We start from the raw sequence: 15198 nt of genomic DNA on the forward strand, positions 1-15198 counted from the left end.
GGAGATAGGAGTATGGCTATAAGAGACAGATAGATAGATAGAGAGATAGATAGATAGATAGACAGATAGAAAGATAGATAGGCAGGCAGGCAGGCAGATAGATAGATATGAGATAGATATGAGATAGATAGATAGATAGATACCCTATTTCCCCGAAAATAAGACAGTGTCTTATATTAATTTTTGTTCAAAAAGGTTTAACTTTTTTACATGTATAGCTGCCTGGATACTATTTAAATTGACTTTTTAAATTAACTTTTAGCAGGGCTTAATTTTGGAGTAGGGGTTATATTTCAAGCATCCTCAAAAAGTCTGAAAAATCATTTTGCATCCTCAAAAATTCTGGAAAATCATGCTATGTCTTATTTTCAGGGTATATCTAGATAGGAGATAGATAGATAGATAAATAGATAGATAGGCAGGCATACACGGGTGATTAAATATGAGATAGATAGATATGAGATAGATTGATAAATATGAGATAGATAGAAAGATAGATAGATATGAGATAGATAGATAGATAGATATGAGATAGATATGAGATAGATAGATAGATAGATAGATAGATATGAGATAGATAGATAGATAGATAGATAGATATGAGATAGATAGATAGATAGATAGATAGATATGAGATAGATAGATAGATAGATATGAGATAGATAGATAGATATGAGATAGATAGATAGATAGATAGATAGATAGATAGAAAGAAAGATAGATAGATATGAGATAGATAGATAGATAGATAGATAGATAGATAGATATGAGATAGATAGATAGATATTAGATAGGAGATAGATAGATAGATAGATAGATAGGAGATAGATAGATAGATAGATAGATAGATAGATAGATAGATAGATACGAGATAGATAGATAAATAGATAGATAAATAGATATGAGATAGATAGATATGAGATAGATAGATAGATAGATAGATATGGGATAGATAATTATAATGAATAGACAGTTACAGATTTCTTATATTGTGTTTTCCTTTTTTTGCTTTTCCAGAGTGAACAAGCTCTAACAATACATAACACAATCCAGTTATAGTTCTTTTAATTAAGCTTTTACATCCAATTCACAGGGTAGCTCCATGTGTTGAGGTGTCATTCTGCATCGATTCTGAAGACTTAGTTTATTGCCTGTTCCAGATTTGAGTATGATCAGACAGACAATAACTGTAAAATCATTTGCTTATTTGTACTTCTGGGGAAAGCCCACACATGTCATCATTCCAGCGTGATTTCACTGAGACGTATTTGCTGGTTTTCGTGTCTGAATAATAATTGTAATGTGATAGTTTGCAGGATCTGCGGTTCTAAGCGAAGGCTGCTTTTAGTGTGGCAAGTAGATATATACAAGACATTCTGCAAGCATCATTGTACTTTCTCAAGAGCTAGAAAACCATCCCTCTGATTTCCGTGCTGCAGACCACCAACCATTTGTAGCATGTTAAAGAGATACGGCAGGAAATGGCTGGGTCACCGAGCTATGCTCCACTTGGAGAGAGGTCAAAAAATGTTTGTTTTTTCCTGTTTTGTAATTGACTGAAAATATGGTAACCTGCAATTATAGAGAGTTTGGTTTTATCTTTACAAGGTATAAATGAGAGTAAGGAATTTAGTGGTTGTGTAATGTGACTTGATGTGGTGAGCTGACAGATTGATTGAGATAACTTTATATGAAGAAATGGCGCTGAATGAAGACCGCGGTGCCCACTGGATTGACTGAAGAAATGGAACAAAAAATGTATTTTTAAAGAAATTCCATTAAAATATTTGCATAAATTTTAATTCACAGTGTTGTTTATTTTATTGATGACATGTACACTTTTTATATAGCTTGTGTTAAGATAGGTTGCTAGTGGATGTGTGAATGGTGCAACAGTGGACCGACGGGGGCAGACACAGTTTTATGTACTTTACATGCTATAGACTATCTTCTGATCCCGTGGTCCATAGGAGGGCACTGGACTACTTAAGATGTTACAGAACATAGGATACAGTCCTGAACATTAACATGTTAACACATGGATGAAGTGTCCGCCTCTCAACAGTCTCTAAAACAGGGCTTATTGCCTGAAAACATACAGACTTTTAGTCCTTTAGTTCCACAGGGGACCTCCCTGATACACAGGCGATATTTTTGATAAATTCCAACTAGCAATGGTGGTGACCATTCAGGTTCTTCCTCAGCCAACATGACTCATTTTCACACCCACACCTAAGCAGCCGGACCTTTTCCTTTAGACAGCCTCTAGCTTGGCCTGGTCTTCAGCCTTTGGTCTACTGGTTCACCGGGTCATCCGTGACCACATTGCACGGCTCCTTTACCTGCTGTAGCAGAGACTACTGAAGGTCTTTACTGGGCCCTGTACTTCACCTTCTTCAATGGCAGTTACAATAAACCGTCACCCAGGGCCCTGTTAGCTGCTGGGCCCTTTTCTGCATTGCCGGCAGAGAGATGTGGTCTGTGATATGTTTCACGCTGCTCTTTATAACACATGGCCTCCACCACCACCAATGGATGCTGTGCCTGCATCATGAAACCTGGCCACTGCAATACAGAGAGCACTATGTGCTTCCAGCACTGTCCACACAGACAGCGGGCTGGATGAACAGCTGATCAATGTGGATCTCGAGTGATAGACCCACCTGCCAATCAATTATCGATGATCTATTCTTTACTATAAGGGGGCCCCTGTTCAGCATTCTCTCGGCCAGATGGAAGAGTGGTTTCAAAGAGCAGCCTTCGTTTTGGAGGACCTGCCCTGTCCTGCATTAAACAGATGACCTACTTATACGAATGGGGTCTGTGCTTATTTTTTCTCCTGTGGTGGTGTTGTAGAGGAATTTAATACTTACTGCCAAATAACAACTGATTGCTGGGGGTCTTAAGTTGTCTGCTGTGTCTGAAGTTTTCCTTAGTTCGCTGGAACCAGCTCCTTATTGCTCCCTAATGAAGGAGGCAGTCCTGACCATAGTGACCTGATAGAGAGGGCGAAGCCTTGTTTAACCCCCTATCTCCTTTTGCCTATAAAATGGCAGGGATGGGGGGATGACAACCCGGTGTCTGGTGCGCCTCAACAACTGGGCTTCCTTGTACCTGTTAGATCTGTTTCACACCCCTCCCGGTTGAGTCCTGGATTGGAGGGAAGAGGATAGGGCTTATCAGTTGCTGTTACTATGATATATAAGGGGGTACAGGGCAGTGCTCGCCCCTTACGTTAGTGTACTCTATTCTAAAGCAGAACTCATTGATACTTGTGAATTTGCATGGAGGTTGCAGAACAATTTGACATCTGAAACATGTCTAGTCCTTGATATATGTAGCAACATTCCCGGTGACAACCTGTTCTTTTTCTCCTTTGACTAAACAGTCGAAACACTTGAATTTAAAATATACATTCTGATTACAGAAATATTCCTGTATTTTAATGAGCGCCTTCTGTTAAAAAAACATGGTGTTAATCAGTCAAATTTCATGACAGAAGTACAAAAAGAGATTGTGATAACTAACATACTCCCTGCTCTACCAAATACTGCAGATGTGCACTATGGATTAAAGTGCTCTTCTGGTTTCACATAAATACAGCTTAAAGTGGCACTAACTTTTCAGGCTTCTTATGCCCATCTACTAGCTTGTGTTAGCCTCATCATTTCTATGATATACTTGTGTTAACATTTTTGTAGCTTTACCACTGTAATTCACATTTGAAATGGCTGCCAATAGGAAAACTCCCTTACAGATTTTCTGCAATCCACTGTCTGTCATTAGGTACAGAGCTTCTGTAGTAACAAGGACTCAGGGACATTTTCTTAGCAAAAGGGAATGAGCTATCCTTACAGGAGCGCTCCCATGCACTCAGAGGCTGCAGTCTGACAGATTTGCAAGCACTGTGATAATGAATTTCACAGTCTCTGTCTCTCCTGGGGGAGTGTACACACATTATATTAGGTTTACTCACCATTTGGCCAGAATGTCTGAATCATCCTAGGAGAACAGAGGAATTGACATTCAGATACTGCCTCCCTGCTGATTGGACCACAGAATGTGCAATACAGCATGGGAAGTAAGAGCAAGGAAGTGCAGGACAGGGAACTAGTGGCAAAATGCTAGGCTTACTATATGCTTCACCTGCATGAAAGTGGACTGCAAACAGTAAGGCAACAGAAAAATGGGGAAGACCACCTGAAAATAAGAACTTGCAGACATAAAACAGGCTGCAAACAGCAGCAAATGAGAGTGTAAAGAGAATGTGATATATTTTTAGAAAACTTGTTAAAAACTCAGGTACGCTGGCAAAATAAAAACATATTACTTTCTTATATACTTAGACATCAACACCTCATAGTTTTTCAAAATCTCAGCTTGCTGGCTATGAATAGAAACATTTCCTGAAAATGTCTGTCTCACACAAAGTTCTTATATGCCTACAGTGGTTTACCAGGGATTTTTCTTGATGACCTATTCTCAGGATAGCTCAACTATAAGAGATCTGTGAAGGTCCAACACCCAGCTTGCTTACCAATCTACTGTTTCCCAGGGCCGCTGCATACTGGAATTAGCAAAGCTTCATACACAGTCTAGCAGCCCAGTAGTGTACTGTAAGTTGTGCCTCACTGAAGTATGTGGGAGGGAGCCTGCAGTACCATTCCAGGTCACTGTACAGTGCATGGAGCTGTGCTATTTCCTGCATGCAGTAGCCCCAGGAAACTTGAATATAATCATTGTATAGATAATGAAAAAAAGCAATAATTGCCATTTACATGCTGTTAAAATTGATCTGGTGAAGAGCTATGACATTTCCTTCCATAGTATTACACCACCCAGTGTTCAAAGTGTACAGCAATGTGCACGTCCAAGTAAAGAGCTGAGTGCTGGAAAACACACTAGCTTAGGACCAGTTCACATCTGTGCTAAGGTACTATGATTTTCTACTCCATTATGGGAGCAGGAAAATGGCACCCACTGGTCAATTGGTTTTGCCTTATGCTGGAACCAAACGGTGCTGAACGGACCACATTGACTATAATGGAGTTCATTTGGTTTACGCCTGGCTGTTCTTTAAAATTAAATAGTGCTGCATGTAGCGCTATTCCGTCCTGTATTTTAACTGAATTCAGTGACAGAGGTTCCCTCACAGCCACCAAGATGGTCACACAGAGGTTTACTGTGAAGAAGGCAAGAACAATAGCTTTCTGCTTGCTTTATAATACTTGGCATTGTAGCCGAGAAGAATCCTTCTTCAGGGCTCAGTCATGGGCGGTCAAAAATTAGCGTGACCCAAGCGGGCGACACGGCAGAAAAAACACTGCTAGCAGCTTTATCTGCACAAAAGGGCTCGGTCACACGCGCATTTTGACATTCAAACAGAGTGCTGCCCGCTATCCTCTGCCACAGCTGTCACAGAGGAGTGCGATGTTCTCCCATTGAATTCAATGGAGCCGGCAATACAGCCAGCTCCATGGAAAGCAATGGGCTGCTGGCAAGCGCTGTAGTATTTTTGGGGGAAGGGTTTAAAATATAAGCCCTTCCCTGAAAACCATCCTAAAAATGTGTAAAACACCTCTCTGCAGCTGCCGGGGGCTCAGCCGCATCCAGCCAACTCTTCTCCTGAACTACTCTCAGTAGTATTCAGCAGCTGTGGATTTAAAATCCCCGCCTGGTGAATGGGTGCCTCTGATTGGCTGAGCACTGTAACCAATCAGAGGCTACTCTCAGCTATTGAATGACAGCTAAGAGCTGCCTCTGATTGGTTACAGTGCTCAGTCAATCAGAGGCAGCACTCACCCATTCATGACACCTGGACACCGGTTTGCCGCAGAAGGCAGTTACATGTGTTCTGCGAATCGTTGTGTCCTATAATTTTCGCTGCAAGAGTTTTTCCGCATGTAAAAAATTCTCACATGTGACTGTTGCTATTGAAAAGCATTGGTTCTATCTAGTGCAAATTTTTTGACGTGCAGAAAAACATCTGTTACAAACGCCCGTGTGACTGAGCCCTCAGGGTGTTAAGCAGGGACTATATTGTCAGCTGCCAGAGGGGGAAGGAGACTGGTTATGTCCAGAAACTGCCCTCAGTAAAACAGATTAGAAGCACCATGAAGGGGAGCACATGAAGCAAACTAATGATTAAAAAAAATATATTTTTTTATTCTAGAAAATCTGTAAGCTACTTTAAAACAGCTATTAACACCCTTTTTAGGATTTCAGATAGGGAAATGTATGATGGAATAATCCCTTTAACAAGCTTTATTACTGTGTAAGCAGCACAAAGTACTATATATTAGAAAGCCCCAGAACTTTTCATTAACAAAGATGAAGCTGTATTTACATAAAGCAAGAAAACGCCTTTTAATAAAATGGCAGGTTGAAAATAATAGCTTACTTTGGATAGATGTGATCTCAGGCAGATGTTTCCTCAATAATTAAACTGCTGGATAGAAATGACTCTCCCTTGGACTAGATGAATGGGCCTCCTGGAATCTTATAGTTAGCCCTTTTTGTATAAGGTATTTCTGTGTTCCTGAACTAGTTACGTGAAAGTCTCGTGTGGGTCCCCAGCAGGTAGATCAATCAGGGGCCCGTGCATCCTTCTTCCAAGCAGGTGCGTGAGTCAGGGGCCCATGCATGCTTCTCCCCAGCAGGTGGGTGGGTCAGGGGCCCCATGCATGCTTTTCCCCAGCAAGTGGGTGGGTCAGGGGCTATGTGCATGCTTGTCCCCAGCAGGTGGCTGGGTCAGGGGCCCCGTGCATGCTTCTTCCCAGCAGGGGGTGGGTCAGGGGCTCTGTGCATGCTTCTCCCCAGTAGGTGGGTGGGTCAGGGGCCCCATGCATGCTTCTTCCCAGCAGGGGGTGGGTCATTGGCTCCGTGAATGCTTCTCCCCAGCAGGTGTTTGGGTCAGGGGCCCCGTGCATCCTTCACCCCAGCTGCTTGCAGCTGTAAATACTGTTGTGCATGATTCTCAACTCCCATGTCATAGCATTAGTAGAACTAGGCATACCTTTATCATTAGCAATTACACCAGGGTAAGGAACATAACACTAAGATGATTTTTCCTTTTAACATTTAGTGTGAGTGAACATTACCTAAGAAGACCTAATGTTTTAGAAATCATATATTTAAAGCCCATCTATTACTTACAGTATGCTATTATATTGTCAGAGCTAAAGGGGAAGGCTTGCATTTTATCCAGAAACAGCACCACTCTTGTTCACAGTCAGTATCTGGTATTGCAGCTCAGTTTCAGTCACTTAAAAGGGTTGTTTGGAAATGGTACTATTGATTACCTATCTACAAGATAAGTCATCAATAGTTAATCAACAGGTGTCTGCACTTGTCCCAACCAATCAACCGATCTCTGGTCCTGCTGAACGTGCGGGTAGCGCTGGAGACAGATAGCTTTATCCTATTGCAGCAGTGCAGTTTGGTACGGCAGGCAACACTCTCATTGAGTTCATTGCCAGCTGCGCCTGTAATACAAAACTGGGCCACTGCAGTGTTGACAGCACTGTCTCCTTCCATTGCTTACGGTGGGCCTCTAGATCAGCTTATATGAGATCCTGAGTGGCAGACCCCTGCCAATGAGAAAGAGAGAGAGTCAGGTGCAAATTGCATATGCCCATGTGAATGGGCACTTAATCTAGGTTCACATGGGTGTATAATTACTGCATATCACATGTGCCTTCTATGCCCATATGACACACGGTAGCTTGTAATTAATCAATTACATTGCCTTATGCAGCTCCACTCACATTAGCGTGTCAAGATTGTGTAATACGCAAGTGCAAAAAAACATCGCAGCATGTTTCATTTTGCCCCGTATATATGTGCGATAGAGCCCATTGTTCTCTATGGGCACGTATATATGTGCACTCATATGCAATTACATTTTCATGTGAAATATAAACAAAAAACCCAAGGTGGACTGTGCTTGACAGCGTACGTGCTGTACGCCGGGTCACCGCCAGCTCCACAGCTATAAAACGCTACGTGACCCACGCAGCGTTTTGTGCTTATGGCCCTGTGAGCCCGGCCCTAGGCTGATCCCAGAGGTACAAACATAAATGCTGTATTACTGAGGAATAGTAACAACTATAGAAAGCTACTATTGTGAGAAAGTAACATTGTGACTATAAGTAGCATTGCCCGGTCACAATGTTTAACAACAGATCCAACTCATGGAAAAACAATTGTAAAAAATGTGCTTCGTGCTGACATAGAGAATAGCAAAGACATAGGGAACACCGAGAAGAGAACAAACAGAAGTGGAGATGAAAAGTACATATATGGACAAAAGTAGACATACATCACCCTTGCTGAGACTGCAAACACTGTAAATGTTGTGTATAGAGAACTCCAGCAAACAAAGAGAAAGAATGCAATGAATGGTAAAGCTACACAAGCGGTATGAAGGAATGACTGCACATACATCAGATATTAGATGGTAAGAAAGACTAGATGTGTAAATGCTGTTTCTATGAAATCTATAGATAGTTAGATATGAGACTGATAGCTGATAAACAGATAAATGATAGATAGATAGATAGATAGATAGATAGATAGATAGATAGATAGATATGAGATAGATAGATATAAGATAGATAGATAGATATAGATAGATAAATAAATAGATAATAGTTTGAAAAAAACTGATAGATATGAAATAGATACATAGATAGATAAATATGATATAGATAAATATGAGATGGACAGATAGATAGTTATGAGATAGATAGATAGACAGATAGAAAGATATACGATAGATAGATAGATACATAGATAGATAGGTATGAGATAGATAAATATGAGATAGACAGATGGATAGTTATGAGATAGATAGGTATGAGATAGATAAATTTTAGATAGATAGATATGAGATAGATAAATAGATAGATAGTTATGCGATAGATAGATGATAGATAGATAGATAGAAGATAGATAGATATTAGATAGATAGATATGAGATAGATAAATACATAGATATGTATGACATAGATAAATATGAGACAGATAGATAGTTATGAGATAGATAGATAGACGGTAGATAGACAGATAGATAGATGTGTGATAGATGTGAGATAGATAGATGATAGAGAGATAGTTATGAGATAGATAGATATAAGATAGATAGATAGATATAGATAGATAAATAAATAGATAATAGTTTGAAAAAAACTGATAGATAGATATGAAATAGATACATAGATAGATAAAAATGATATAGATAAATATGAGATGGACAGATAGATAGTTATGAGATAGATAGATAGACAGATAGATAGAAAGATATACGATAGATAGATAGATAGATAGGTATGAGATAGATAAATTTTAGATAGATAGATATGAGATAGATAAATAGATAGATAGTTATGCGATAGATAGATGATAGATAGATAGAAGATAGATAGATATTAGATAGATAGATAGATATGAGATAGATAAATACATAGACATGTATGACATAGATAAATATGAGACAGATAGATAGTTATGAGATAGATAGATAGATAGATAGATAGATAGATAGATAGATAGATAGACGGTAGATAGACAGATAGATAGATGTGTGATAGATGTGAGATAGATGGATGATAGAGAGATAGATAGTTATGAGATAGATAGATAGATAGATATGAGATAGATAAATAGATAGATAAGTATGACATAGACAGATAGATAGTTATGAGATAGATAAATAGATATGAGATAGATAGATAGGTTTGAGATAGATAAATATGAGAGAGATAGATGATAGAGAGAGAGATAGTTATGAGAGATAGATAGATAGATAGATATAAGGGAGATAGATATATTGATAGATAGATATGAGATAGACAGATAGATAGTTATGAGATAGATAGATATAAGATAGATAAATATGATATAGATAAATATGAGATGGACAGATAGATAGTTATGAGATAGATAGATAGACAGATAGATAGAAAGATATACGATAGATAGATAGATAGATACATAGATAGATAGGTATGAGATAGATAAATATGAGATAGACAGATGGATAGTTATGAGATAGATAGGTATGAGATAGATAAATTTTAGATAGATAGATATGAGATAGATAAATAGATAGATAGTTATGCGATAGATAGATGATAGATAGATAGCTAGAAGATAGATAGATATTAGATAGATAGATATGAGATAGATAAATACATAGATATGTATGACATAGATAAATATGAGACAGATAGATAGTTATGAGATAGATAGATAGACGGTAGATAGACAGATAGATAGATGTGTGATAGATGTGAGATAGATAGATGATAGAGAGATAGATAGTTATGAGATAGATAGATAGATAGATAGATAGATATGAGATAGATAAATAGATAGATAAGTATGACATAGACAGATAGATAGTTATGAGATAGATAAATAGATATGAGATAGATAGATAGGTTTGAGATAGTTAAATATGAGAGAGACAGATGATAGAGAGAGAGATAGTTATGAGAGATAGATAGATAGATATAAGGGAGATAGATAGATTGATAGATAGATATGAGATAGACAGATATATAGTTATGAGGTAGACAGTTATAAGATAGATCAATTTTATATAGCTAGATAGATATGAGATAGATAGATATAAGATAGATAAATATGAGATAGACAGATGATAGTTATGAGATAGATAGATAGATAGATAGATAGATGTGAGATAGATAGATATGAGATAGATACATAAATAGATAATAGATAGATGTGAAAAAAACTGATAGATATGAGATAGATAGATACATAGATAGATAGGAGATATATAGATATGAGATAGATATATTTGCAATAGATAGATAGATATGAGATAGATAGATAGATAGATACATAGATAGGAGATAGATAGATAGATATGAGGTAGATATATTTGCAATAGATAGATAGATAGAACTAAGGGAGATAGATATATAGATAGATAGATATGAGATAGATTGATAGATATGAGATAGATTTGAAATAGCTAGATAGATAGAAATAAGGGAGATAGATAGATATGAGATATATAAATATGAGATAGATAGATAGATAGATAGATAGATAGATAGATAGATAGATATGAGATATATAAATATGAGATAGACAGATAGATAGTTATGAGATAGATAGATATGAGATAGATAGATTGATAGATAAATATGAGATGGACAGATAGATAGTTATGAGATAAATAGATATAAGGGAGATAGATAGATAGATAGATAGATAGATAGATAGGTATTAGATAGATAAATACGAGATAGATAGATAGATAGATAAGATAGATAAATATGAGATAGACTGATAGTTATGAGATAGATAGATAGATAGATATGAGGTAGATAGATAGATATACGATAGGTAGAGATGAGATAGAAAGATATGAGATAGATATGCAATAGGTAGATATAAGATAGATAGAAAGATATGAGATAGGTATGAGATAGATAGATAGAAGATAGATAGACATGAGAGAGATAGATAGACATGAGAGAGAGAGATAGATATGAGATAGATACATAGATAGATAGGTATGAGATAGATATGAGATAGATAGATAGATAGATAGATAGATAGATAGATAGATAGATATGCCAGAAGTTAATAAGTTCTGCAGCTACAATAAGAGACCTATTGAATATAAAAATATGTTTTATACTCATCCATTGTGGTAAGCACTAGCCCCTGATCACTGTTGGCACACAGGAAAACACAGATCTGATGACATCATCGCAGTATCACAGGATTCCATGGTGATGGCTTGAATACAAAGATTTTCCTTCTGCATTTGGCTGCTAATGCTGAAGTTCTAACTTTGCACAGCTTTTACAATTAAAAAAAAGCTGCTGGTGAACTTCTTAATACAGTGGTTCCTTGGCTTAAGATTTTAATTTGTTCTGTGACGGAGCTCTTAACCCAAAACACTCGTAAGTCAAATCAATTTTCCCCATTGAAATGAATGGAAAAGCCATTTTTCCATGCCGGATCGTGAAGCTCTCCCACCGATTTCAATGGGGATAGCATTGCCCCATTGAAATCAATAGGATGCCGGCACCCCTGCAGTGATTTTCGGGGAAGGGATTTAAATATAAGCCCTTCCCTGAAAATCATCCCTAGTTGTAGTTAAAAAAATGTAAAAAATTATCTACTCACCTGTCTGCTGCGGCCCAGGCACGTCTAGCCGCCGCTTGTTCTCCCTGCACTGCTCTGAAGTTTTTCAGCAGGTGGGGATTAAAAATGCAGGTAGAACACACAGCGGCTAGACACGCCTAAACCCCGGCATCGGCGGACAGGTGAGTATATATTTTTTACTACAGCTAGGGAATATTTTCAGGGAAGTGCTTATATTTAAAGCCCTTCCCCGAACATCACTGCAGGGGTTGCTGGCAGGCCATTGCTTTCAATGGGGCCAAGGGCAGCAGAGGCGGCTCCACTGAAAGCAAGGCTCTTAGAGCAAAAATTCGGGAGAGAGCCTGCTCTCAAGTCAAAAAGCTTGTAAACTGAGGCACTCCTAATCTAAGGTATCACTGTATATGCTTTATTTTTCTAAGTCACACAAGCAGTGCTGTGATAAATCCATAGCAATATTAGTTGTAGTAATGATTTGGATGTGAGTGCTTCATCAGCTAGTAGCAGACTGTGATATATGGAAAAGACTGTGACATTTTTACTCTAACCTTGATCAAGGGCTCATGGCCAAAACGCCACTACTACTAGTATTGTTATCGACTTATCAGAATGCTGTTTTGTGTAGCATGGAATAAGAAATAAAGAATACTATAGATTTAGACGTTCATAGGCAATCTGGAGTGCTAACCTTTCTTTTATTAAAGGGCCACTCCAGTGAAAATGCATTTTTCCATCCCTGCCCCCCTCACTTGATTGGCTGTCACACTCTGGAGGTCTCCTCTGTGTACTGCAGCCACTTCCAAACAGTGCAGCCTCCTGTCTGATACTTACAGCGGTAAACAAAGTTTTTGTTTCTTGGACGCCGAGTACTGCTCTTATGTATTTTTCTATGCTGATTCAGAATCCATCGTCAGAAATCGTCCATCAGGCACCAGTTTTCTGCAATTGCATTTTCCATTGTTGCTGGTTAGCCTAGCCAGCGTTAATGCTCTATACTTGAAAAATCAACATTTTTAGCCCAATAATGGATATTATGATCATTAAAACTTGGCTGATCTGATTAATTCTAGGGAATTCCTGACCACCCTGCCCAAGTTCTAATCCTCGACCAGAATCATCCTGACAATTTCTGTTATGTTTGTGGAGAGGTCACTTTTAAATCGAAAAGAACAAAATTAACGCCATTAATTTGCAAAAGTTTCCAACTATATTTTGGTTGCAAGATCGGAGACCAGGACAAGTTTTGGGCTCTACATATAAGTTGTGCATCTTGTGCTACCTTGGTTGCAAGTTGGTTAAGAAGGAAGCCTCGCCACATGGCCCTTGCCATTCCAATGGTATGGAGAGAGCCAAAGGATCACTTGTACGACTGCTATTTCTGCATTACCAAAATCACTGGAATTTCAAGTAAGTTAAAAAATTCTGTACAGTATCCCAACATACCCTCAGCCATTAGGCCAGTCCCTCACAGTGAAGAGCTACCCATTCCAGTACCCCCGGAAACATGGAGTCTGGACACAGTAGAGGACCATGTTCATGTTGAGGCAGAGGATATGCCCGATGAAGAGAACGATCCAGACTTCACAGAAAGTTGCTCAGAACCACACACATTGAGCCAGGCCGACCGATTACTGTTGGACATTAAAAAGAGATATTCCTGCTGCAAAATACATTAGAAAATCATGTAAAAATTCCTTTTGAACTGCCATTAATATTACAATTTAAGCTAGTTTAAGTTGTCAGCAAATGCGAAAAATATAAGTTTTTCACAATTTTAACCATGTGTTACTCAAAAGCTATACCTGCCACACAAATGTGGAACGCAGATTCAGAATCAGTGCGGAAAATACTACAAGAATGGCCCTATTTTCTGAAATAAACACGAAAAAGGTGAAATTTTGTTGGCCAGTGTTATCATCCACCATATGGGTGATAAGATTTTTTAATTTCCCTTATGAAATCAATCCTATGATGCATCAGCACAGTATTAGCTAGAGGCTATACTATTTTAGCCTGCTGGGAGGACAGGTTAATTTTCATCATGTTATATTTTCACCTAAATAAACTACAGACCATGAGCATACAGTCAGGAGGATAAGCTCTGATCTCCTCTATTATAACTGTGTGACAAGAGCTGTGTGATCATAATCAATAGCTGTGATAACTCTAGGCAATTTGTCTTGTAGGGTCCATGTAGAGCATCACACAAACTGAGAAATTGACTAGTTTCCGACGGCATAACCCCAACTAGATCTGAGCTGGTCAGAATAGAGATCACATGACCATCCGAGCAGAAAGAGGCCAGGAAGTTCCACTTAGAAATGATTAACTAACTAAGATAACACTAGCTCACTTATATATATATACTGGGGGGATAGTTATATAATGAATGGAAAAACCCCCCAGAAGAGTCACCCTTTAACTACATATGCAGCATTTGGTGGATTGGAGGTTAACCAGCACATAATAAACCTATTATATCATGCAGGGAATGCTGCCTGAATGGTTACCAGTCTTGCACAGTTTTGGTAACAGCAGGTCATTGATTATTTCAATTACTGTATCTGTCACTTTAAAAGGAACTTCCATTGTTGGCCTGATCCCTTTAAGGACAGCCTGTTACACAGCACTCTCTGCTTTTAAGGAGGACAATGTATAACTATGTCCCAACTGCATGGTGCATTGGCGGTATGAGAATGTACGGATTAGCGATAGGAGGTGCTTAATGGAGTACACCATAATTAAATCTTCTAATCCCTAATTCCTGTTTAAATTTTATATCTGAAATTCTAAATCTTATATTATTTCTAGAGATGAGCGAGCACCAAAATGCTTGGGTGCTCGTTACTCGGGACGAAAATTTTGCGATGCTCGAGGGTTCGTTTCGAATAACGAACCCCATTGAAGTCAATGGGCGACCCGAGCATTTTTGTATATCGCCGATGCTCGCTAAGGTTTCCATTTGTGAAAATCTGGGCAATTCAAGAAAGTGATGGGAACGACACAGCAACGGATAGGGCAGGCGAGGGGCTACATGTTGGGCTGCATCTG

The sequence above is a fragment of the Eleutherodactylus coqui genome, chromosome 12 (genome assembly GCF_035609145.1).
Source record: "Eleutherodactylus coqui strain aEleCoq1 chromosome 12, aEleCoq1.hap1, whole genome shotgun sequence".
NCBI classification, from domain to species: Eukaryota; Metazoa; Chordata; class Amphibia; order Anura; family Eleutherodactylidae; genus Eleutherodactylus; species Eleutherodactylus coqui.